This window comes from Ranitomeya variabilis, chromosome 2 (assembly GCF_051348905.1).
Source record: "Ranitomeya variabilis isolate aRanVar5 chromosome 2, aRanVar5.hap1, whole genome shotgun sequence".
Taxonomy (NCBI): domain Eukaryota; kingdom Metazoa; phylum Chordata; class Amphibia; order Anura; family Dendrobatidae; genus Ranitomeya; species Ranitomeya variabilis.
In genome coordinates, this window is record NC_135233.1 from 266,561,311 (window position 1) to 266,588,528 (window position 27,218).

Consider the following 27,218-nt stretch of genomic DNA (forward strand, 5'->3'; position numbering starts at 1 on the left):
GGAATTCCCTGGCTTCAGGCGAAGAACCCAATCATCAACTGGGAAACAAAGGAGATCACCTTCCCACCAAAGAATACACCAGTAACAGGTCAGGTAAATTCTCGGGATGCAGAATGCATCACTGGAGTACCTATTTTATCACCCATTTACGAAGAATTTTCTGATATCTGTGATAAAAGGTTGGCAGATCAGCTTCCTCCTCATAGATCCTATGACTGTCCTATTGAGCTTCTTCCAGGGGCGGCTATTCCGTTTAAAAATGTTTACCCACTAGCAGCTCCGGAGCTGCAGGCTTTGAAAGAATACATTGATGAAAATCTAGCTAAGGGTTTCATCTGCCCCTCTTCATCACCGGCAGGAGCACCCATCTTTTTCGTAAAGAAAAAGGATGGAACCCTGAGACTGTGCATTGACTATCGGGAGCTCAACAAGGTAACCATTCGTAACCAATACCCTTTACCATTAATTCCCGAGTTGCTGGAAAGAGTACGACACGCCAAAATTTTTCTAAGTTGGATCTCCGAGGAGCGTATAACTTAGTTCGGATCCGTTCTGGGGATGAATGAAAGACGGCATTTAGATATCGTTATGGGCACTTTGAGTACCTTGTGATGCCTTTTGGTCTCTGCAACTCTCCGGCCACCTTTCAACACTTGGCTAATGACATCTTTAGAGATTTGCTAGATCAATTTGTCATAATCTATTCTGGACGATATTTTGATTTTCTCCAATTCTTTGCAGGAGCATCAAGAACATGTTAAGACTGTTTTAAGACGTCTGAAAGAGAATCATCTCTACATCAAGTCGGAGAAGTGTGAGTTTCACCGCACTGAGATTAAATTTTTAGGCTATGTCATCTCGCCACAGGGGCTTAACATGGAGGCAAGTAAGATTCAGGCTATTCTTAATTGGCCTGCACCTAAGAATGACAAAAGGAGAACCACACACAGTTATAAAGATACCTCATAATGATCACAAGTATCTATCTATATATATAGGGGGTATCCATAACCAAATTATAGGACTGTCAGGACCCACTAGAAACACTAAGAGAGAAACCACAGAAAAACTAGTGAAAAAAAAGTTCACACTGATTAACAAATATAAAAAGCATCTTTATTGATATAAATATTAAAAAAGGACAAGGGCGAAAAATGGAACAAGCGGTGAAACATACCAAACATGAAACATAAACAGTGGGAGACCACAGAGAGTACCAAATGGTCACCGAAATGAATGCTCAGCACATGTTAGAAAACTCATAATAAGTATAGAGCAATATCCATACATAACGTACCTAGTGGTATGTGACCCGGCACATGCAGTCTCCCGCCCTCCCCGATGCGCATTTCGGAAGTAAAAACTTCCTTCCTCAGGGGGCGTGCCGTGAAGGACACCAGCGCAGATTTTATATATACAGAAAGCCGGAAGTAGCCGCATATAGGAGACACTGAATGTGAGATCCCACCCCCACCCGGCGCTGACATCACCGCTGACGCAGGTACACATGGGGCCCCATGTGAACACACTACAGACGGCGAGCAGCAGCAAGCAGGAGGAGGAGCGGGCAGACGTCACACATTGTAGCAGCCATATTAGGTATGGGAAGATTGCCAGAAATCTGACCGCTGCACAATGTATAACACCGCCAGATATGTAATATGCTGCATAATATAGCGTGACCGCAGGCATATATCAATGCAAAAATTAGCACAAATACCCCAGACAAATATGCATACATATACCCACAAATAGTTACTCATAGACTACACAATAGTGAGTACAAAGACACACAAATATATGTATACATACAATAGCCTCATCAAACATCCGGCCATATATCAACAAATACTATAACTAACACATTACATCAATGCGAGTTGATGGAATAGAAAATCAGCGCAAATCTTCATCTTGATAGCATAGGAGCACTTCACAGTCACCGAAGAGACATCACCAGGAGAAAGAAACTAACACTAAAAAATAAACACAGAATTAATAAAAAATATACAACCACCAAATTTAGCATGTGACACCACTATAGCACATCAGCATGAGGACCCCAAAAAGGGAGCAAATGAGAGACACTCATTTAAACCATTAGGATGAACGGTGTTCAGAGCCCAAATCCATCTAGTCTCCAGTCTGGACAGATGTTTGGACAATCCACCATCACGAATATTAATCCTCAAGGACTCAATTCCACGCACCTTTAGGAGAGTATCGTCACTAGGGTTGAGCGACTTTTATTTTTATAGGATCGGGTCGGGTTTCACGAAACCCGACTTTCTCAAAAGTCGGGTCGAGTGAAATCGGTCGATCCTATAAAAAAGTCGGGGTCGGGGTCGGCCGAAACACGAAACCCAATGCAGAGCAATGGGATACTATGGTTCCCAGGGTCTGAAGGAGAGGAAACTCTCCTTCAGGCCCTGGGATCCATATTAATGTGTAAAATAAAGAATCAAAATAAAAAATATTGATATACTCACCCTCGGACGCGCCCTGGTACTAACCGGCAGCCTTCCTTCCTAAGAATGAGCGCGGAATGACCTGCGGTGACGTCGCGGCTTGTGATTGGTCGCCTGAGCGGTCACATGGGAGGTCAGGCGACCAATCACAAGCCGCGACGTCATCTAAGGTCCTTCACGCGCTCATTCTTAGGAAGGAAGGCTGCAGGAAAGAAGCAGGGCGTGTCTGAGGGTGAGTATAGTCCTATTAGGTATATACTCACCCTCGGACACGCCCTGCTTCTTTCCGGCAGCCTTCCTTTCTAAGAATGAGCACGTGAAGGACCTTAGATGACGTCGCGGCCTGTGATTGGTCGCGTGACCGCCCATGTGACCGCTCACGCGACCAATCACAAGCCGCGACGTCACCGCAGGTCATTCACGCGCTCATTCTTAGGAAGGAAGGCTGCCGGTTAGTACCAGGGCGCGTCCGAGGGTGAGTATATCAATATTTTTTATTTTGATTCTTTATTTTACACTTAAATATGGATTCCGATACCGATTCCCGATATCGCAAACATATCGGAACTCGGTATCGGAATTCCGATACCAGATTCAGAAGATCGCCGACCTCATGGCCGACCCCACACAGGGGTCGGGTTTCATGAAACCCGACTTTGCCAAAAGTCAGCGACTTCTGAAAATGGCCGACCCGTTTCGCTCAACCCTAATCGTCACAATTGTGAAAATCTCTAAAGTGACGTGGTATTGTTTTGAGGGTGGAGGTGTCCGTGTGGCCGGCTGCCGCCTCAATACCCAATACATGCTCACGGATCCTAACCTTTAGTTGACGTGTGGTTAGTCCAACATAAATAAGGTTACATGGGCACGTCGCATAATATATCACGTATCTTGTAGTACACGTAATACGTTGACGGATACTAAAAGATTTCGTACCATCAGCATTGACAAAGCTATTGCATCGTACCACATTGGGGAAGGCGACACACCTGCCACACAGAACACAGCCACCCCTGATGGTGAAATTATCCAAAAAAATGGGTATTGTCTGTTCAGGATAATGACTGTCATGAATCCCCAATGGCTAGGGATAGCACAGGATAAGCAAAATATCGGACGAGCTCTAGGGTGATGGAACCTGGGCTGACCGCTGCCCTACGCCTGACAAACGCAACTAGAGATAGCCAGGGAGCGTGCCTACGTTGGTTCTAGATGCCACGCACCAGCCTAAGAGCTAACTAGTACTGCAGAGAAAACAAAGACCTCACTTGCCTCCAGAGGAATTAACCCCAAAGATATAGTTGCCCCCCACATGTATTGACGGTGAAATGAGAGGAAGGCACATACATAGAGATGATGTATATAGCTTTAGCAAATAGAGGCCCGCTGAAAACTAGAAAGCAGAATGACACAAAAGGGGACTGAGCGGTCAGCAAAAAACCCTAATCAAAAAAACCATCCTGAGATTACAAGAACCCATGTGCCAACTCATGGCACATGGGGAGAACCTCAGTCCACTAGAGCAACCAGCTAACAAAGAGACATTCTAAGCAAGCTGGACAAAAAACCAAACAACTGAAAATCAGCACTTAGCTTATCCTGAAAGATCTGGGAGCAGGTAGGCAGGAACCAAACAGAGCACATCTGAACACATTGATAGCCGGCAAGGGAAATGACAGAGAGGCCAGGTAAAATAGGAAACACCCAGCCTCTGATGGACAGATAGAAACCAAAGGCCGCAACCCACCAAAGTCACCCAGTACCAGCAGTAACCACCAGAGGGAGCCCGCAAACAGAATCCACAACAGTACCCCCCCCTTGAGGAGGGGTCACCGAACCCTCACGAGAACCCCCAGGGCGATCAGGGTGAGCTCTATGGAAGGCGCGGACCAAATCAGTCGCATGAACATCGGAGGCGACCACCCAGGAATTGTCCTCCTGACCATAACCCTTCCACTTAACCAAATACTGGAGTTTGCGTCTGGAAACACGAGAATCCAAGATCTTTTCAACAACATACTCCAATTCTCCCTCCACCAGCACCGGAGCAGGAGGCTCGACCGAAGGAACAACAGGCACCTCATACCTCCGCAACAACGACCGATGGAACACATTATGAATAGCGAACGATGCTGGGAGATCCAAACGGAAAGATACTGGGTTAAGAATCTCCGAGATCCTATAAGGACCGATGAACCGAGGCTTGAACTTAGGAGAAGAGACCTTCATAGGGACAAAACGAGAAGACAACCACACCAAGTCCCCAACAAGAAGTCGGGGACCCACGCGGCGACGGCGATTAGCAAACTGCTGAGTCTTCTCCTGAGATAACTTCAAATTGTCCACCACCTGATTCCAAATGTGATGTAGCCTGTCCACCACCACGTCCACTCCCGGACAATCCGAAGACTCCACCTGACCAGAGGAAAAACGAGGATGAAACCCCGAATTACAAAAAAAAGGAGAGACCAACGTGGCCGAACTAGCCCGATTATTAAGAGCAAATTCGGCCAGTGGCAAAAAAGCAACCCAGTCATCCTGATCAGCAGAAACAAAACACCTCAAATAAGTTTCCAAGGTCTGATTAGTTCGCTCCGTCTGGCCATTCGTCTGAGGATGGAATGCAGACGAGAAAGACAAATCAATGCCCATCTTGGCACAAAACGTCCACCAAAATCTAGACACAAACTGGGATCCCCTGTCAGAAACGATATTCTCCGGAATCCCATGCAAACGAACCACGTTCTGAAAAAACAAAGGAACCAACTCAGAGGAGGAGGGCAACTTAGGCAAGGGCACCAAATGAACCATCTTAGAAAAGCGGTCACACACAACCCAGATAACAGACATTTTCTGTGAAACCGGGAGATCAAAAATAAAATCCATGGAAATGTGCGTCCAAGGCCTCTTCGGGATGGGCAAGGATAACAACAACCCACTAGCCCGTGAACAGCAAGGCTTAGCTCAAGCACACACTTCACAAGACTGCACAAAGGTACGCACATCCCTAGACAAGGAAGGCCACCAAAAAGACCTGGCCACTAAGTCTCTTGTACCAAATATTCCAGGATGACCAGCCAACACAGAAGAATGGACCTCGGAGATGACTCTACTGGTCCAATCATCCGGAACAAACAGTCTTTCTGGTGGACATCGATCCGGTTTATCCACCTGAAACTCCTGCAATGCGCGTCGCAAGTCTGGGGATACGGCGGACAATATTACCCCATCCCTAAGGATACCAGCAGGCCCAGTGTCTCCAGGAGAGTCAGGCACAAAACTCCTGGAAAGAGCATCTGCCTTCACATTCTTTGAACCTGGCAGGTATGAAACCACGAAATTGAAACGAGAAAAAAATAACGACCAACGAGCCTGTCTAGGATTCAAACGCCTGGCAGACTCAAGGTAAATGAGATTCTTGTGATCAGTCAAGACCACCACGCGATGTTTAGCACCCTCAAGCCAATGACGCCACTCCTCAAATGCCCACTTCATGGCCAAAAGCTCCCGATTACCCACATCATAATTGCGCTCGGCGGGCGAGAATTTTCTAGAGAAGAAAGCACATGGCTTCATCACCGAGCCATTAGAACTTCTCTGTGACAAAACCGCCCCCGCTCCAATCTCGGAAGCATCAACCTCCACCTGGAAAGGAAGTGAAACATCTGGTTGACACAACACAGGAGCAGAAGAAAACCGGCGCTTAAGTTCCCGAAAAGCCTCCACGGCTGCAGGAGACCAATCAGCAACATCAGCACCCTTTTTAGTCAAATCAGTCAAAGGTTTAACAATACTGGAAAAATTAGCAATGAACCGACGATAAAAATTAGCAAACCCCAAAAACTTCTGAAGGCTCTTAACAGATGTAGGTTGTGTCCAGACACAAATAGCCTGAACCTTAACGGGATCCATCTCAATAGTAGAAGGAGAAAAAATGTACCCCAAAAAAGAAATCTTCTGGACTCCGAAGAGACACTATGAGCCCTTCACAAACAGAGAATTGGCCCGCAAAACCTGAAACACCTTCCTGACCTGTAGAACATGAGACTCCCAGTCATCAGAAAACACCAAAATATCATCCAAATACACAATCATAAACTTATCCAGATATTCACGGAAAATATTGTGCATAAAGGACTGAAAGACTGACGGAGCATTGGAGAGTCCAAAAGGCATTACCAAATACTCAAAATGGCCCTCAGGCGTATTAAATGCGGTTTTCCACTCATCACCCTGTTTTATCCGCACCAGATTATACGCACCACGAAGATCTATTTTAGTGAACCACCTAGCCCCCTTAATGCGAGCAAACAAATCAGTAAATAATGGCAATGGATACTGGTATTTGACTGTAATCTTATTCAGAAGGCGATAATCTATACAAGGCCTCAGGGAACCATCTTTTTTTGCCACGAAAAAAAAACCTGCTCCCAGAGGGGACGAAGATGGACGAATATGTCCCTTTTCCAAGGACTCCTTAATATAATTCCGCATAGCAGTATGCTCTGGCAGTGACAGATTAAATAAACGACCCTTAGGGAACTTACTGCCAGGAATCAATTCTATAGCACAGTCACACTCTCTATGGGGAGGGAGCGAATTGAGCTTAGGCTCCTCAAAAACATCCCTATAATCCGACAAAAACGCAGGGATCTCCGAAGGAATAGATGAAGCTATAGAAATCGGAGGTGCATCATCATGAACCCCGTGACATCCCCAGCTTAGCACAGACATTGTTTTCCAGTCCAGGACAGGATTATGAGTTTGTAACCATGGCAGACCAAGCACTAGTACATCATGTAAATTATACAGTACAAGGAAGCGAATCACCTCCTGATGAACGGGAGTCATGCGCATGGTCACTTGTGTCCAATACTGCGGTTTATTCATAGCCAATGGTGTAGAATCAATTCCTTTCAGAGGAATAGGAACTTCCAGAGTCTCTAGACTAAAACCGCAGCGTTTAGCAAATGACCAATCCATAAGACTCAGGGCAGCGCCTGAATCCACATAGGCATCGACGGAAATGGAAGACAGTGAAAAAATCAGAGTCACAGACAAAATGAACTTAGACTGCAGAGTATCAATGGCAAAAGATTTATCAACCCTTTTTGTGCGTTTAGAGCATGCTGATATAACATGAGCTGAATCACCACAATAAAAACACAAACCATTTTTCCGCCTATAATTTTGCCGTTCACTTCTGGACTGAATTCTATCACATTGCATAGTCTCAGGTGCCTGTTCAGAAGACACCGCCAACTGGTGCACGGGTTTGCGCTCCCGTAAACGCCGATCAATCTGAATGGCCATAGCCATAGACTCATTCAGACCTGTAGGCGCAGGGAACCCCACCATAATATCCTTAATGGCCTCAGAAAGACCATTTCTGAAGTTTGCAGCCAGGGCGCACTCATTCCACTGAGTAAGCACCGACCATTTCCGAAATTTCTGACAATATATTTCCGCTTCATCATGCCCCTGAGAGAGGGCCAATAAAGCCTTTTCAGCCTGAATCTCTAGGTTAGGTTCCTCATAGAGCAATCCCAATGCTAGAAAAAACGCATCCACACTGAGCAATGCAGGATCCCCCGGTGCCAATGCAAATGCCCAATTCTGAGGGTCGCCCCGTAGGAACGATATAACAATCTTGACCTGTTGAGCAGGGTCTCCAGAGGAGCGAGATTTCAAAGAGAGAAACAATTTACAATTGTTCCTGAAATTCAGGAAGGTAGATCTATCTCCAGAAAAAAACTCTGGAATAGGAATTCTAGGTTCAGACATGGGAGTGTGAACAACGAAATCCTGTATGTTTTGAACCTTTGCCGCGAGATTACTCAGGCTGGAAGCCAAACTCTGGACATCCATGATAAACAGCTAAGATCAGAGCCATTCAAGGGTTAAGAGGAGGTAAGAAGCAGCTAGACAGCAATTAAGGGCTAGGCAGCAAAACTCTGAAGGAAAAAAAAATAAAAATAAATTTTCCTTGAACACTTCTATTTCTCCTGCTTCAGCCCAAACAATTAACACTTTGTGGGCCGGCTATACTGTCATGAATCCCCAATGGCTAGGGATAGCACAGGATAAGCAAAATATCGGACGAGCTCTAGGGTGATGGAACCTGGGCTGACCGCTGCCCTACGCCTGACAAACGCAACTAGAGATAGCCAGGGAGCGTGCCTACGTTGGTTCTAGACGCCACGCACCAGCCTAAGAGCTAACTAGTACTGCAGAGAAAACAAAGACCTCACTTGCCTCCAGAGGAATTAACCCCAAAGATATAGTTGCCCCCCACATGTATTGACGGTGAAATGAGAGGAAGGCACATACATAGAGATGATGTATATAGCTTTAGCAAATAGAGGCCCGCTGAAAACTAGAAAGCAGAATGACACAAAAGGGGACTGAGCGGTCAGCAAAAAACCCTAATCAAAAAAACCATCCTGAGATTACAAGAACCCATGTGCCAACTCATGGCACATGGGGAGAACCTCAGTCCACTAGAGCAACCAGCTAACAAAGAGACATTCTAAGCAAGCTGGACAAAAAACCAAACAACTGAAAATCAGCACTTAGCTTATCCTGAAAGATCTGGGAGCAGGTAGGCAGGAACCAAACAGAGCACATCTGAACACATTGATAGCCGGCAAGGGAAATGACAGAGAGGCCAGGTAAAATAGGAAACACCCAGCCTCTGATGGACAGATAGAAACCAAAGGCCGCAACCCACCAAAGTCACCCAGTACCAGCAGTAACCACCAGAGGGAGCCCGCAAACAGAATCCACAACAAATGACCAGAGACAAGATGGTCTCTCAAATTTTTAGCCCTTCTAAAGGACATAGAAGGTGTAGACGGGATCAAGCCTTTGAGAACTGGGTCTACCCTTAGGATCGGCCATGCCTTTTGCAAAATAGACCGAACCCTATCCGAGCGAGAGCTAAATGTGGTAACTAGTGTTGAGCATTCCGATACCGCAAGTATCGGGTATCGGCCGATACTTGCGGTATCGGAATTCCGATACCGAGTTCCGATACTTTTGTGGTATCGGGAATCGGTATCGGAACCATATTCATGTGTAACATAAAGAATTAAAATAAAAAATATGGATATTCTCACCTCTCCGGCAGCCCCTGGATCTTACCGATGTAACCGGGAGCCTCCGTTCCTAAGAATGAGCCTGTGAAGGACCTTCGATGACGTCGCGGCTGACATCGCGGCTTCTGATTGGTCGCGTGAGCGGTCACATGAGCGGTCACGCGACCAATCAGAAGCCACGACGTCATCGAAGGCCCTTCACGCGCTCATTCTTAGGAACGGAGGCTCCCGGTTACAGCGGTAAGATCCAGGGGCCACCGGAGAGGTGAGTATATCCATATTTTTTATTTTAATTCTTTATTTTACACATGAATATGGATCCCAGGGCCTGAAGGAGAGTTTCCTCTCCTTCAGACCCTGGGAACCATTCCGATACTTTGCGTCCCATTGAAATGCATTGGTATCGGGTATCGGTATCGGTGATATCCGATATTTTTCGGGTATCGGCCGATACTATCCGATACCGATACTTTCAAGTATCGGACGGTATCGCTCAACACTAGTGGTAACAAATCTTATAGTATCATCCACCTTCGATTTCTGTCTGGACATATTATTATACAGTAAATTATGCCGGGAGACATGTTTTGCTCGATGATATGCTGCCTTAATCATCCTCCGGCTGTAACCACATGCAGAAAAACGCTGCCTAAGCTCCTCAGCCCTATGCTCAAAGTCAGCATCAGACGAGCATATTCTGCGAAGGCGAAGAAACTGTCCCACTGGCACAGAGCAAATCATGTGCCTAGGATGACCAGAAGAGGCCAGAAGCAGTGTATTCGTAGCCGTCTCCTTTCTAAAGATATACGTTTGTAAAAAACCAAATACGTCTCGCCTGATGGTAACATCCAAAAAATCCAACGACTTACTATCAAAAGAAAAAGTCAAATGTACATTAAGGTCATTTTTGTTCAAGGTATGAATCAATTGCTCAAGGTCGATGGGAGTGCCCTGCCAAATGAAGAAGATATCGTCAATGTACCGTGTCCAAAAGGGGACACGGTCCATTAACCCCTGTTCATTAGACAGGAAGAGGTCCCTCTCCCACAGCCCCAGGAAGAGACCGGCATAGGCGGGCACGAAGGCCGCACCCATAGCGGTCCCCTGGAGCTGAAGGTAGAAGGACCCCTTAAACACAAAAAAGTTGTGAGTGAGAGTGAACTCCAATAGTTCCAGCAGGAGCTCTCTCAACTCTGGTTACAAGGATGAGGTCCCAAGAAAATACCGTAGGGCAAAAATGCCGTCCTTGTGTCTGATGTTCGTATAAAGGGATTAAACATCCGCTGAAACTAGAAGAGTGTCACTCTCAAGACACAACCCATCGACCCTGCGCAAGAGATCATCCGTATCCCGAAGAAAGGAAGGGAGGCTCGATACAAGAGGCTGGAGGTGATAATCAATCCACTTATTGACATGGTCAAGAAAGTTCCCTCTACCAGAAACGATTGGTCTGCCGGGGGTGAGGAGATATTCTTATGTATCTTATGCTAATTTTTATAGACAATTTATCCGTAATTTCTCTGAGATCGTGCGACCTATTACACAACTAACCAAGAAAAAAAAGACTTTCTTGTGGTCTATACTGGCTCAGGAGGCCTTTGACTGTCTTAAGTCTCATTTTACATCTGCACCACTGTTGATTTATCCTAACCCAGCAAATACTTTCATAGTGGAGGTGGATGCTTCGGATTGTGCATTGGGGGCCATACTCTCGCAAAGAACAGGGGAGAAAGGTCTGTTACATCCATGTGCTTTTTCTCCCGTAAACTTTCTGCTGCAGAGAAGAACTATGATGTGGGAGATAAGGAGCTCCTAGCCATCATTGCTGCATTTAAAGAATGGAGACACCATCTGCAGGGGGCAGCACAACAAGTTATTGTGCTCACGGATCATCGTAACCTAGAATTTTTGAGGTCTGCTAGATGTCTTTCTCCTTGTCAGGCTCGTTGGAGTTTGTTTTTGAACCAATTTAATTTTGTCATTTCATACTGCCCAGGTTCACATAATGGGAAAGCGGATGCTTTGTCCCGAATCCATGCAACAGATTCTGTACCTGGGACCCCGTCCAAGACCATTTTGTCTGATGCCAATTTTGTCGGTGTCATCCAAAATAAGGACTTATGGAAGACTATTAAGGAGGCCTATGATGCTGATCCATTCCTTGCCAACCCTACTGATGATGTGAATCTAGTTCTTAGGAACAGTATGTGGGTTCGAGATCAACGTTTATATGTTACGGAGGTTGTAAGGCTGCAGGTTCTCAAGTTTGTCCATGATTCTAAGTTGGCTGGTCATCGGGGGGTACAGAAGACACAAGAGTTCCTAAGTCATTTCTTCTGGTGGCCTACCTTTCTGAAGGACGTGAAGAGCTATGTTCTATCTTGTGAGGTATGTGCACGTTTTAAGACCCCTCGTGTAACACGTACGGGTTTGCTGCAACCACTTACAGTCCCCTCTCGCCCTTGGGGGTCTATTTTGATGGATTTTATAGTGGAATTACCCACCTCTGATGGAAAGAACACCATTCTAGTGGTGGTGGATCATCTTACTAAAGCTGCTCACTTCATCCCTTGCACTGGTCTTCCCTCGGCTAAGGAGACGATTGAGCTGGTCATTCAGAATGTTTTCCATCTGCATGGAGTTCCGGATGAGATTATTTCTGATTGGGGAGTGCAGTTTACCTCCAGATTCTGGAAGGGATTGTGTTCTGCACTTGGTATCAATGTCTGTCCTCAGCATATCATCCTCAGACCAATGGGCAAACGGAGCGGACTAATCAGACACTGGAGCAGTATCTTCGGTGTCATATCAACCACTCACAGGATGACTGGCTGGAGTTGCTTCCTCTAGCAGAATTCTCTTATAACAACTCGCAGAATGCATCCACTAAGGTAACACCCTTCTTTGCCAATCTGGGATTTCATCCTAGTATTCTCCCCAGATCCCCGGTTGAGGCTCCAGTGCCTACAGTAGATGAGAGGTTGGCAAGGATGAGACAAGATCTGGAAACTCTGAAAGAATCACTATCTACCGCACAGGAAAGATACAAGAAATCTGCCAATAGGTTCCGGAGACCTGCACCTATGTTTAAGGTAGGAGACTCTGTGTGGTTATCCACTAAGAATTTAAAATTGAATGTGCCTTCACAGAAGCTGGGACAAAAATTCATCGGTCCTTTTAAGATCTCTGGGATCATAAGCTCCGTCGCCTGTCGTCTGAAGTTGCCAAGGACCTTGAAGGTACATCCTGTGTTTCATGTCTCCCTGTTAAAACCAGTGTCTCCAAATACTTTTCAGGGTCATATTACACCTCCTCCTCATTACACCTCCTCCTCAGCCTCTGTTAGTGGTCGGACAAAAACAGTTTACTGTGGAGAAGATTCTGGACTCTAGGATCCACAGGAATCAACTGCAGTATCTCATCAAATGGCAAGGATATCAGTCTGAGGAGAACTCTTGGGAGCCAGTGGGCAATATCTGTGCTCCCCAAAAAATTGCTCTGTTCCATCAGAAATATCCTGACAAGCCTGGCCCTGGATCGTCCTGAGGCCACTTCTGAGGTGGGAGTAATGTAAGGATTCCAGACTTCCCTTGTTCCTGTTCGCCCTGATCCAAGATGGAGTCTTGGATCTCACCCTGTCATGGAACTTCCTGTCTGTCCTGATTATTTAAGTCCGAGTCATGTGGTGTTCTGTGCCTGAGTATTTTGTGCTGCTGGCTCCTGAGCTTCTGCCTGTGGTCTGGGGAACTCCCTGCTTCAGCTGCTCACTACTCAATGGTCTGCCTCGCCCCTTTCAGTTGCATCTCACCTCTGGAACTGGTGTGATGGGCAGCACACCTGTGGAAGGACTTCCCTTGTTTGCTAAACTTTTCCCAGTGTTGTGCCTCTTTGCACAACCACACCAGGTGAGCAAGATTCTAGTGTTGCTTTTCTCACCAAGAGAGTTTTTGTAATAATTATAGGGGATAACTCAGGAGACTCTTTACGTGGAGCAAGACAACTACAGGACACAGTTTTATAAGTGGTAAAGTCTATATTATCACACGGTGATTCAAACAGGTGCAGAGAGAAACTCAAGTCCACAACACTTGGTGCAAATAATAAATGCAGCTTAGCAGTCTATAGGAAACTTCAGAGGAAAATCCAATCAAGCAGAAAGTGTATGAAGCACAGTTATTCTTGAGGATACTTGACACAAATAAATCCTTGTCTTAGTCCAGGCACAGATAGATATGCTTATTAGGCAGTTCAAATCATATCTTAGCTCAACCAGGGAGGCCTGGTTAATAGTCTCAGGTATTGCAAAGCAGCAACAGCTTACATGACCAGCAAATGCAGATGGAAGTAAACACGAACAGCAGATGAAGGAGGATTACTGGAGACTTGTGTATGCAGCAGAAACTCAGAGCAGAGTAGCAGGATCACCACACAGGATCACAGGAGCAGGTGTATAGCCAGGGAGTAATCAGAGGTCAGGAGCTGGATGCAAGGCAGAATACTCTAGCACAGACTGAAGGCTGGGGTGGAGTTTTATAGCAGGAGACACAGTGCACATGAGACCAAAGACGCCATCTTAAAAAAGGGCAGTAATGCACAAAAGGTAAAAAATGTTCAGAGTCCTGACATTACTCCCTCCTTAGAAGCGGCCTCAGGACGATCCTGGACCTGGTTTCTCAGGGAATCTCTGATGAAAACGAGAAATCTTCTGTTGGGCATTGATGTTTTCCACAGGTTCCCAAGAGTCTTCCTCAGGGGGATATCCCTGCCATCTTATCAGATATTGGAGCCGATTCCTGTGAATCCTGTAACCAATAATTTCCTCCACCACGAATTGTTCTTGCCCATCAATCACCACAGGCTGCGGAGGTGGCACAACACGTCCCTGGAAGGTATTAGGAGATACAGGCTTTAGTAAAGATACATGAAAAACTGGGTGTACCTTCATTGTCCTAGGCAGCTTCAGCCGACAGGCCACAGAGCTCACAATACCGTTGATCTTAAAAGGGCCAATGAATTTCTGTCCAAATTTTTGTGAAGGAACGTTTAACTTCAGATTCTTAGTTGCTAACCACACGGAATCTTCTACCTTGAACATGGGTGCAGGTTTACGGAATCTATCAGCCGATCTCTTATAACGTTCTTGAGCTGTGGTCAGGGATTCCTTCAGAACCTCCAGATTCTGTCTCATCACAGTCAGCCTTTCCTCCACTGCCGGAACCGGAGAATTAATTGGAGAACTAGGTAAAATACACGGATGATAACCCAGATTGGCAAAGAAAGGTGAACATTTACTGGAGGCGCTCTGAGAATTATTATATGAAAATTCAGCTAACGGCAACAACTCCAACCAATCATCCTGGAGATGGCTGACCTAGCATCTTAGATATTGTTCCAGCATCTGGTTGGTACGCTCAGTCTGACCATTTGTCTGGGGATGGTAAGCAGAAGAGAGACAGACATTAATATTGAGTGCAGAGCAAAACCCCTTCCAGAATCTTGAAGTGAACTGTACTCGACGGTCAGAGATGATCTCATCCGGAACCCCATGCAACCGAAAGACATTCTGTATAACCAAGTTCACTGTATCTTTAGCTGAGGGGAGGCCGTGCACGGAACAAAATGAGCAGCTTTAGTCAGGCGATCAACTACCACCATGATTGTATTCATGCCCCCCGATGTAGGCAGCTCCACAATAAAGTCCATTGATATAGACCCCCAAGGGCGAGACGGAACAGGTAATGGTTGTAGAAGACCCGTAGGTGCCACATGAGGAGTCTTGTAACGGGCACATACCTCCCAAGAGAGAACATAGTCCTTGGTATCTTTCAGGCAAGTTGGCCACCAGAAGAATCGGCTCAGGAACTCTTGTGTCTTCTGTACCCCCCTGTGACTAGCCAACTTGGAGTCATGTATCAACTTGAGGATCTGCAGACGGACGACCTCCGGGACGTAGATACGTCGATCTCTGAACCACATGCCACCCTTAAAGACAAGATTAATATCCACAGGTGGGTTGGCCAGAAATACATCACCTTCATAGGCCTCCCTGCACTCCTTCCACAAGTCCTGATCGTGGATAACTCAGATGAAATTGGCATCAGATAGAATGGTCTTGGACGGGGCTCCAGGCACGGAATCCGCAGCATGGATTCGGGATAAAGCATCAGCCTTCCCATTATGAGAACCTGGACGGTACAAGATAACAAAGTTAAATTGATTTAAAAATAAGTTCCAACAAGCCTTATGAGGAGAAAGACATCTAGCGGATCTAAGGAACTCTAGATTGCGATGGTCAGTTAGCACTATGATCTGTTGTGCAGCTCCTTGCAGATGATGCCTCCATTCCTTGAAAGCCGTAATAATAGCCAGCAATTCCTTGTCTCCCATGTCATAATTCTTCTCTGCTGAGGTTAGTCTACGGGAAAGGAAAGCACAAGGATGTAGCAGACCCTTCTCTCCAGTTCTTTGGGAGAGAATAGCCCCCAAAGCATTATCAGAAGCGTCCACCTCCACAATGAAAGGAAGTGTTGGATATGGGTGTATCAACAGCGGTGCTGATGTGAAACAGACTTTAAGCCGATCAAAAGCTTCTTGAGCCTGTGATGACCACTTAAAGGGCTTTTCCTTCTTTGTCAAGGAAGTAATGGGACGGACAATATCAGAAAAATTTCGAATGAAGCGTCTGTAGAAATTTGCAAAACCAATAAAACGTTGGACCTCCTTAACGTTCTTGGGTACCGGCCAGTCAAGGATAGCCTGAATCTTACCAGATTCCATGTTCAGCCCCTGGGGAGAGATGATATAACCTAAGAACTGTATCTCAGAACGATGGAACTCGCATTTCTCCAGCTTAATATACAGATGGTTCTCTTTGAGATGTCTTAAAACAGTTTTAATATGTTCTTCATGTTCCTTTAGAGAGTCAGAAAAGAATAGTATATCGTCCAAGTAGATCACTACAAACTAGTCCAACAAATCTCTGAAAATGTCATTAGCAAGGTGTTGAAATGTTGCAGGGGCGTTACAAAGCCCGAAGGGCATCACAAGAGATTCAAAGTGTCCATACCGGCATCTGAATGCTGTCTTCCACTCATCCCCTGGACGAATACACACCAAATTATAAGCCCCACGAAGATCCAGTTTAGAGAACACCTTAGCATGGTGGACTCTTTCCAGTAATTCGGGAATAAGAGGCAAAGGGTATCGGTTTCATACGGTTACCTTATTGAGTTCTCGATAGTCAACACAGGGTCTCAGGGTCCCATCCTTCTTATTTACAAAAAAGATAGGTGCCCCTGCTGGTGAGGAAGAAGGATGTATGAAGCCTTTGGCCAGATTTTCATCAATATACTCTTTTAAGGCTTGAAGCTCAGGTGCCGCCAAAGGGTATACATTACCAAAAGGAATGGCTGCCCCGGGAAGCAGCTCAATGGGACAGTCATAATGCCTGTGTGGAGGAAGCTAATCTGCATTCTTCTTGTCACAGATGTCAGAGAACTCTTTATAAGCTGGAGGTAAAGAAAATACCTGTACACGTGGTTCCATAGCCGTGGACTCAGGGACAGCTTCTGTTAATGCTGAGTTGCTCCTTGTTGGGAAGATAATCTCCTTGTTCTCCCAGTTGATAATTGGGTTCTGAGAAGGCAACCAAGGAATGCCTAAAATCACAGGAAAATGAGAAGAAATTAGCAAGAAAGAAAGTTGCTCCTGATTCTTAGGCTCCAACAAAATTTCAAGGGGTACGGTCTCCTGATCCACAGGCCCAGAGATTAAAGGTGACCCATCCACTGTTTCCATGGTAATTGGAGAGGCTATTTGCTGAATTTTAATACCATGTTCCTTGGCAAATGCGATATCCATGAAATTGCCACCTGCACCAGAGTCAATCATAGCTGAACTGGAAATCCACTGTCCTGAACACAGGATCTTAATAGGGAGAGAACAGTGAGAGTTCTTTTCCTTCAGCTCCTTGGGGGGTGAATTCATAGAAAGTGAATGGAATACAGCATTTAAAGGCAGGCTACATTCAGAGATGTCAGATTCATCATCACAGTTGTCATACTCCCCTACTGCTGCTAGCACCTTGTTAGGCCGTCTAGGACACTTAGGACAATTGATCAAGAAGTGGTCAGACTGGCCGCAGTAGTAGAAACATAGACTTTCACGCAGGCGATGCTCCCGGCGCTCATTGATCTCGTGCCTCTGAACGGAATCAATTTGTATGGGCACCTCCTCCACCTCCCAAGAGGTTTTACCTGCAGGCTCTTTGGAAGGAAGGGAAAAATTAGAAATACGGTTATATGCAGGAAATTTCTCCTGCCTACGCTCAGTAAGGCGAATGTCTATGCGCACACAATGCTGTATAAATGTTTCTAGCTCTTGTGGTGACTCAGAGCGGGCTAGTTCATCTTTTACAATACTAGACAGAACCCTTTTAAAAATAGGCAATTGCGCATAACTGTCCCAATTGGTTTCTACCGCCAATCTCCTGAATTCAGTGGCATACTCAATAACAGAACGTTTAGCTTGGCGTAAAGACAACAAAGCAGATTCAGTGGTTGCACGGCGATTAGGGTCATCAAACATTAATGCCATAGCAGCCAAGAAATCATCCAAGTCATTTAACCGTGGGTCACGAGACTCAATCATCGGATTCGCCCAGGCGAGCGCTCGTGAGGTCAGTAGCATTATTACACACAATTAGTGTTGAGCGATACCGTCCGATACTTGAAAGTATCGGTATCGGAAAGTATCGGCCGATACCGGCAAAGTATTGGATCTGATCCGATACCCGATACCAATACAAGTCAATGGGACTCAAGTATCGGAAGGTATCCCTGATGGTTCCCAGGGTCTGAAGGAGAGGAAACTCTCCTTCAGGCCCTGGGATCCATATTAATGTGTAAAATAAAGAATTAAAATAAAAAATACTGATATACTCACCTCTCCGACGCAGCCTGGACCTTACCGCTGGTAACCGGCAGCCTTCTTTGCTTAAAATGAGCGCGTTCAGGGCCTTCCATGACGTCACGGCTTCTGATTGGTCGCGGCCACCCATGTGACCGCCACACGACCAATCACAAGCCGTGACGTAATTCTCAGGTCCTAAATTCCTAATTCTAGGAATTTAGGACCTGAGAATTACGTCACGGCTTGTGATTGGTCGCGTGGTGGTCACATGGGCGGCCGCGACCAATCACAAGCCGTGACGTCATCTAAGGCCCTGAATGCGCTCATTCTTAGGAAGGAAGGCTGCCGGAAAGAAGCCGAGGGTGAGTATATTGCTATTAGGTATATACTCACCCTCGGACGCGCCCTGCTTCTTTCCGGCAGCCTTCCTTCTTAAGAATGAGCGCGTTCAGGGCCTTAGATGAAGTCACGGCTTGTGATTGGTCGCGGCCGCCCATGTGACCGCTCACGCGACCAATCACAAGCCGTGACGTCATCCCTCAGGTCCTAAATTCCTAGAAGGGAATTTAGGACCTGAGGGATGACGTCGCGGCTTGTGATTGGTCGCGTGGCGGTCACATGAGCGGCACGCGACCAATCAGAAGCCGTGACATCATGGAAGGTGCTGAACGCGCTCATTTTAAACAAAGAAGGCTGCCGGTTACCAGCGGTGATGTCCAGGGGCCTCCGGACAGGTGAGTATATCAATATTTTTTATTTTAATTCTTTATTTTACACATTCATATGGATCCCAGGGCCTGAAGGAGAGTTTCCTCTCCTTCATACCCTGGGAACTATACACTGGAAACTTCCGATTCCGATTCCCGATACCACAAAAGTACCGGATCTCGGTATCGGAATTCCGATACCGCAAGTATCGGCCGATATCCGATACTTGCGGTATCGGAATGCTCAACACTACACACAATACTTTGGATCTATCAGTAGGAAAACGGTCAGCATGCACATCAAAATATAGCATACATTGATTCACAAAGCCACAAAATTTGTCGCGATCACCATTAAATCTGAATGGGGCAACTTAGGTGGGCCAGATGGTGGCGGTTGCCCAGAGGGTAAAGTCACTTGTGCAGCTATTTGCGTGCTTATGTCCTGAAAAGCCCGTCCATACTGGGACTCTATGCCAGCAAGTTTGTTTTCCTGGGCTGCCATGCGGTTGCTCAAGTCCTGCAAAGTTTGTCCAAACACTTGTTGATTGTGTTCAAAGCTTCCAAACTTCTTTTGCAGACCTTCCACATCTTTCTGCAGTGATCTAATTATGGAAAACACCTGCTCTAATTTGCTTTCTGCAGTCATTGTTCCAGCAGTCTCCTTCTTTTTTTTTTTTAGGCTAGAGTATCCTGTAATAATTATAGGGGATAACTCAGGAGACTCTTTGCATGGAACAAGACAACTACAGGACACAGTTTTATAAGTGGTAAAGTCTATATTATCACACGGTGATTCAAACAGGTGCAGAGAGAAACTCAAGTCCACAACACTTGGTGCAAATAATAAACGCAGCTTAGCAGTCTATAGGAAACTTCAGAGGAAAATGCAATCAAGCAGAAAGTCTATGAAGCACAGTTATTCTTGAGGATACTTGACACGAATAAATCCTTGTCTTAGTCCAGGCACAGATAGATATGCTTATTAGGCAGTTCAAATCATATCTTAGCTCAACCAGGGAGGCCTGGTTAATAGTCTCAGGTTATTGCAAAGCAGCAACAGCTTACATGACCAGCAAATGCAGATGGAAGTAAACACGAACAGCAGATGATGGAGGATTACCGGAGACTTGTGTATGCAGCAGAAAATCAGAGCAGAGTAGCAGGATCACCACACAGGTTCACAGGAGCAGGTGTATAGCCAGGGAGTAATCAGAGGTCAGGAGCTGGATGCAAGGCAGAATACTCTAGCACAGACTGAAGGCTGGGGTGGAGTTTTATAGCAGGAGACACAGTGCACATGAGTCCAAAGATGCCATCTTGAAAAAGGGCAGTAATGCACAAAAGGTAAAAAATGTTCAGATCCTGACAGTTTTACTCATCTACTATGCTTAGATAGCGCTCTCCCTCTTTTTCCCTTCATCCTCTTTCACCAGGACTTCATGCCTAATGCACCACCTGCATATTATTGAACTTCCACAAACAAGTGCTGTGCGCATGTGTGATCAAGTTTTGCTGGACTTCCTCGTTTAAGTACTGTGTGCATTTCTACTAATAACCTACTGGGCTTCCTTGTCAAGTGTCTTGTTTTCCCCCTCATCATATCCTTGCTGGACTGGTTCATATTAGCCGTCATGTCCCGCTATTCACTGTGCTGTGATTACCATATTGTGCTGAGCACCTCGTTACAATTGCAGGAATATCTGTGTTAGTTCTGATAGCATTTCTGTTTTGTTTAAATACATCTTTTACTGCAGCTTTGCTCTCAGACTGGTTTTATCTCACGCTATCAGATTCCTTAGTACCTATATATTGTTACAGACATCATGGTAGGAAGAATAGTAGAAAAAAGGCGAAGAGGAAGACCAGCAAACCGATTGCCAGATACAATCAAGATAACGGCAGAGAAGTCGATCGATCACTGCTATAGAGCATTCATCCATCAAGTCACCATGGCTCAAGATCAAGCTGAAGTGGGTTAATAATAACAATAATAAATAATAATAAAAATAGGCCATTATTCTCCCTCCAGACAACTGTCAAATACCATGCTTACACAGTCAGTACTTGAGCAAAAATCAGGAGTAGAACATACAGAGTAAAAGTATAATAGAAACACGTCATCACTTCTGCATTTTTCACCCACTCCTGGTTTTGGCTTACAAATTGTTAGAACAGTGCCGGCGTCCCTACATGTTTCTCCTTCCCCCTCTCAGCAGGAACGCCGGCGTGTTAACTTACAGTGCCTCGCTGCTCCTGTCCCCATCATCTCTGTCTCATTGCAGGGCCTGATTTTGGTGCTCAGGTCTTAGCCACACATGCTTCTGAAAATGTCCCCAGCCAATGGCTGGGAGAGATTATGTATTTAAGGCACCTTCCCCAAATAGGAGGTGCCTTAGCAATGTTAAAACCAGTGAGTCTCCTGCTACCTAGTTGTAAGGTCCCTCTACCAGTACATTTAAAATGCATTTTGGGGGTGGCAGACGTCCTTTAAGCTTAAGAGCCTCCATGTAGTTTGAATGTTTGTCAGTAGCTTTTCTGTACCACTTCAGAGCTTCAATTACTTTATTCTGTTTAGCCTCCATATCTGAAACTCTCTGATCCTAATAGGGCACTAGCTTGGAGATGTTCTGAATGGGTTGTGAGAGTTTCTTTTCAAACATATGTTTAATTTTTTTCATAGTACTGAAGGATTCAGAAACTCCTCATCCAGTGCTGGAAAGAGTTGAGTGTCTGGAGCATCATCTTCAAAAACTGCCTACTTCAAATGAGCTGTGTTTTCGGGTGCCAAGTTGGATTTTGAAAATCTTAGGAATGGTCTGAAAAAGGACCTGGGACTGCTTGTCTGGAGTTCTATTTCTGATTGTCAGTTTCTTGACTACAGACCAAATTAGTTTTTGTGATTTGAAGATGCTACACATGATGACATAAGCTGGAAAAGAAGTTGTCGGCGTAAAGCCTGCATCAGACACGTCTGACCTGGTAAGATGCTCGCATGGGCCCCTTCACTTTCCTTTATTTCTTCAGGCTAAAGTAAAAAACACATCCAATAAAATTATTTTTGAAATTACTTTAAAATATTTTATATTTTGCTCAACTAAGTAAAAGAATGATTTTAACATTTTTCTTTTGTGTCAAAATGTTTTGCGGTGGCCAAAACCAAGAAAAGTCAGCTGATGAAAACCATGAAAAAGATTCAGGATTTCTTCACCACATGAAATTCAGCTATAATGGCTATTTGTACACTATTGGCCTTGTGTTATCTTTTTGTTGCCTCTTGTTTAGTTCAAGCACTTTTGTCTTAATAAAAGAAATTCCGCACAGTTTATGCTTAACCTTAGCGTTGGTGGCTATGTACCAAACTCCCAAGACTACTCATTTTTGCTGCAAATTGATTTCAAAAGATTTCTTTGTAAAGGTGCCACTGTGTGTTTACACTGCTTGATCCTGCTAAGCGTTTTCCTAAATAACAACTCATTACTTTTGCCTGGCCCAAAGTTAAAAGCTTTATTTGTAATTTTACATTGTTATGGAAGGCTGAGAGTTTGTTAGCTTGAATTCAATTAGGAGAAAAGGGTTGCTAATTGTACTGATGTCACGCAGGGCCATTCGCAATTTTTATTTTCTATTCTTCCTTTTTTTAATTTTAGTTTTTTTTCAGCAGGACATTTATAAATATATTTGTGCGTATATTGGTCACTTTATACTTTTTTATATAATTTATTACTTATGCGTTAACAATAACTACATACTTACAAACCCATTGTAGATATCCACCAGGTTTGATGACACTAGACACTTTCCAGAATTAATAATTAGGTTATAGAAGTGTTTGAACCTTAGAAGTCCAACATCTGGGGTATCTGTTTTTTGTCTAATCTCTGGCTGTGACCCATTTGATCATTGATGTAAGTTAGCACAGTCCAGAGGCATGACAATTATATATGATTCAAAGCATATTGCTTGACTCTTTCATGTCTTCAAGTAATTCTACAGAAGAGGGTTAGGTAATGCTGATAAAAAAATAGTGAAATCTAAGTAGCTATCTCTGATGGTGTAATTTGTATTGAAATTTGTGCTTTGTTGCATTGGTTGCAAATCATTTTTAAGTATACAGGAATAAAAGGAAAGGTATCAATTAATATTACAGTTTATAACAGAAAACAACAAAGATTGAGTCCTCTATTTAAAACTGCAGTGCAAATTGCAATAAAACGGTTGTCATTTAACCCCATTTTAAAAAAAATAAATCCTGAATATTTTTTATGGTGAGCTGTCATTTCCAATTATTCCATTTAGGGTCCATTTCATTTCATTTTATTTTGAGGGGAGCTGCCAAAATGGAAAAATGTAATTTTGGAGTTTTAATTTTTTTTATTTATGAAGTTTACCTAATGCCTTTATTAATGTTGTATTTTCATAGCTCAAACTAACTGACATGTGGCAATAGTGAATGTGGATTTTTTTTCATTTTTATTTAAATGTTTCATCTATAACTGGGGAAAAGGGGGTGATTATTTTATTTTTTTTTATTATTTATTTTTCTTTTTAACTTAATTTCTTAGCCTGAGTAGGGGATTTGATCCCTCGATTATTTGGGGGCTCATTTAATATACTGCAATGCAATACTGGTAACATTTATATCACTTCAATTATTGTTATTATTATTATTATTTATTTATATAGCACCATTGATTCCATGGTGCTGTACATGAGAAGGGGTTACATCAAAATACAAATATCACTTACAGTAAACAAAACTAACAATGACAGACTGGTACAGAGAGAAGAGGACCTTGCCCTTGCGGGCTTACATTCTACAGGATTAAGGAGACAGTAGGTCGAGGGTTGCAGTAGCTCCAATGGTGTTGAGGTGGCCGTGTGGTCTTCACAGGCTGTAAGCTTCTTTGAAGAGGTGGGTTTTCAGGTTTCTTTTGAAGGATCCAAAAGTAGTGGATAACCGGACGTGCTGGGGCACTGAATTCCAGAGGATGGGTGATATTCGGGAGAAGTCTTGGAGGCGATTGGGTGAGGAGCGAATAAGCGTGGAGGAGAGGAGGTCGGCTTGGGAGGACCGGAGATTATGTGAGGGAAGATATTGAGAGATTAGTGTGGAAATATACAGAGGAGAAAGGTTATGGATGGCTTTGTAGGTCAGTGTTAGTAAATTAAACTGGATACGCTGGGAAATTGGGAGCCAGTGAAGGGATTTACAAAGAGGGGAACTGGAGTGTAGTGAGGAGAGAGATTAATTAGTCGGGCAGCAGAGTTAAGGATGGACTGGAGGGGTGCGAGAGTGTTAGAAGGTAGGCCACAGAGGAGTATGTTGCAGCAGTCGAGGCGGGAGATGATTAGGGCATGCACGAGCATTTTGGTAGAGTGTGGGTTGAGGAAAGGATGGATTCTGGAAATATTTTTGAGCTGGAGGCGACAGGAGGTGGTGAGAGCTTGGATGTGCGGTTTGAAGGACAGGGTGGAGTCAAGAGTTACTCCAAAGGCAGCAGATTTGGGGGACAGGGGAAAGTGTGATTTCATTTATTTGATAGATAGATCAGGTAGGGAACATATGCGTGATGGAGGAAAGATAATGAGCTCAGATTTGTCCACATTGAGCTTGAGGAAGCGAGAGGAGAAGAAGGAGGATATGGCTGATAGACACTCTGGGATTCTGGAGAGCAGAGAGGTGACATCTGGGCCCAAGAAGTAGATCTGAGTGTCATTGGCATATAGATGGTTCTGGAAGCCATAGGACCTTATGAGTTGTCCCAGGCCGAGTGTATAGGTTGAGAAGAGTAAGGATCCTAGGACAGAGCCTTGGGGGACTCCAACAGAGAGGGGGCGAGATGAAGAGGTAGTATGGGAGTAGGAAACGCTAAATGTGCCGTTGGCAAGGTATGAGGAGATCCAAGATAGGGCAAGGTCTTTGACCCCAAAGGAAGAGAGGATCTGTAGTAGGAGGCAGTGGTCAACTGTGTCGAAGGCAGAGGACAGGTCTAAGAGGAGTATAGAGAATTGTCTGTTAGCTTTGGCTGTAAGTAAGTGATTAGTAATTTTGGTCAGGGCAGTCTCAGTGGAATGGTGGGGACGGAAGCCAGATTGTAGGTTGTCAAAGAGAGAGTTAAATGCAAAGTGAGAGGAAAGTTCAGCATGGACGTGCTGCCCAAGGAGTTTGGAAGCAAATGGGAGCAAAGATATGGGGTGATAACTGGACATAGCGCTTGGGTCAAGGGATGGCTTTTTGAGGATAGGTTTGATTGTGGCATGTTTGAAGGCAGAGGGGAAGGTACCAGAAGTTAGTGAAAGGTTGAAGAGATGGGTTAGGAATGGGATTAGTGTGGTGGTGATGTTGGGGAGGAGGTGGGATGGGATGGGGTCAAGTGCACAATTGGTGAGGTGTGATTTGGAGAGAAGATGAGCAAGCTCCCCTTCAGAGATTTTGGAGAGTGAAGTTATGGGGTTTGGGCATTGGTCTCTCATGCAAAGGGGGTGTGGTGGTTGGACAACAAAGACTTGCCTTGTTTGGTCTATCTTATTTTTAAAGTGCATGGCAAAGTCCTCGGCAACGATTGGGGAACTCGGAGGGGGCAGTGGTGGGCGGATGAGGGAGTTAAAAGTGTTGAACAACTGTTTGGGGTTGTGGGATACGGAAGATACAAGGGTTGTGAAGTAGGCCTGTTTAGCAGAGGTGAGAGCTGATTTGAATGCGAGTTTTGCTTGTTTGAGTGCAGTGAAATCATCTTGTGAATGCGTTTTCTTCCAATGCCGTTCTGCAATTCTGGATACTTGCCGAAGCTTTTTAGTGATGTTATTGAGCCAGGGTTGTCTATTGGTTCGTCGCACTCTGCTATGCATGACAGGGGCCACGTCGATAGCTGATGCAAGAGTGGCATTGTAGAAAGCAGTGGCAGTGTCTGTGTCGTGGAGTGAGGATATAGAGGACAGTGGTAGGATAGAGTCAGAGAGTGTGTGGGTGTCTAAGTGTGCGAGGTTCCTGCATGGGTGCGCATGGTGCTGGACATGGGTGACAGGTGAGGAGGACAGGGATGAGAAAGTGAGTAGATGGTAGTCAGATAGAGGGAGAGGGGAGGTTGTGAAGTGAGAAAGGGAGCATAAACGGGTGAAGACCAGGTCTAATGTGTGTCTATTGCTTTATATTTAGAAAATGTAAAAATCATAGTCTCCTATGAAACCCAGCCTAACAACGTGGCAGTGACGGGGGTCATCAATGATTTACAGTGGCATTTAAAGGATTAAATAGAAGTTATCATTTACATTGTTAAGCCGCCACATTTTGAGATCCATTTTTTCATTTTTGCTCTGACTAAGCAGCAAGGGGGCTTGCTTTTTTTGAGGGATTAGTTAACATTTAAATTTGGATCATTTTTTATCTATATGTCTTTTTAAACACATTGGGTTTTTGCTTTTTTTAACACTTTTTACAGTTCTCTCTGCAAGTTACAATTAATATGTTAATTTTGTTCTGTGGGGCAATGCAATTCTGATAATGCCAAATGTATATATTTTTTTTGTTTTTGCTACTTTTATACAATAAATTTACTGGGAAAAAATGTTGTCGTACATTCTTAGAGACATATTTTTTTTGTTCTAGTAACCGTGCTGTACGAGAACTTTTCTTGAGCTGCAGTTTCTGATTACACAATTTTCTTTGTAAGAGCATCTTTTTGATTATTTTTTCTCTATGTTTGGGGGCGCAGGTGACCAAATACAGCATTTTTGGCATCATTTTTTGTATTTTTGTATTGCATTGAAGAAATTATATGCTAACTTTGCTCTGTGTGTCAATACACTTGTATTAATAACATATTTATAATTTTTTTGTGTTGTACTATAGTGCTTGGGCACAATACATTTACCTTCTTTTTCTTTAAAAAACATTTTAGTGTTGTGATTACCGAACTATATGAGATCTTGCTTTTTTTTGCAGGATGAATTGTAGTTTCTAATGGTATCGGTTTGGGGATTGCGTTGCATTTTGATATTTTGCATTCTTTTTCTTTGGGCATGAAGTAAGGAAA

The 27,218-nt window shown here is 44.4% G+C and overlaps 1 long non-coding RNA gene across 1 annotated transcript; it reads left to right on the forward strand.

The window, feature by feature from the left end:
- LOC143809337 (uncharacterized) lies at positions 1–27,218 on the forward strand. Its single transcript, XR_013222222.1, has 5 exons — positions 1–88; positions 742–814; positions 21,004–21,155; positions 21,866–22,164; positions 27,128–27,218. It is a non-coding gene; the product is annotated as an uncharacterized LOC143809337 (long non-coding RNA).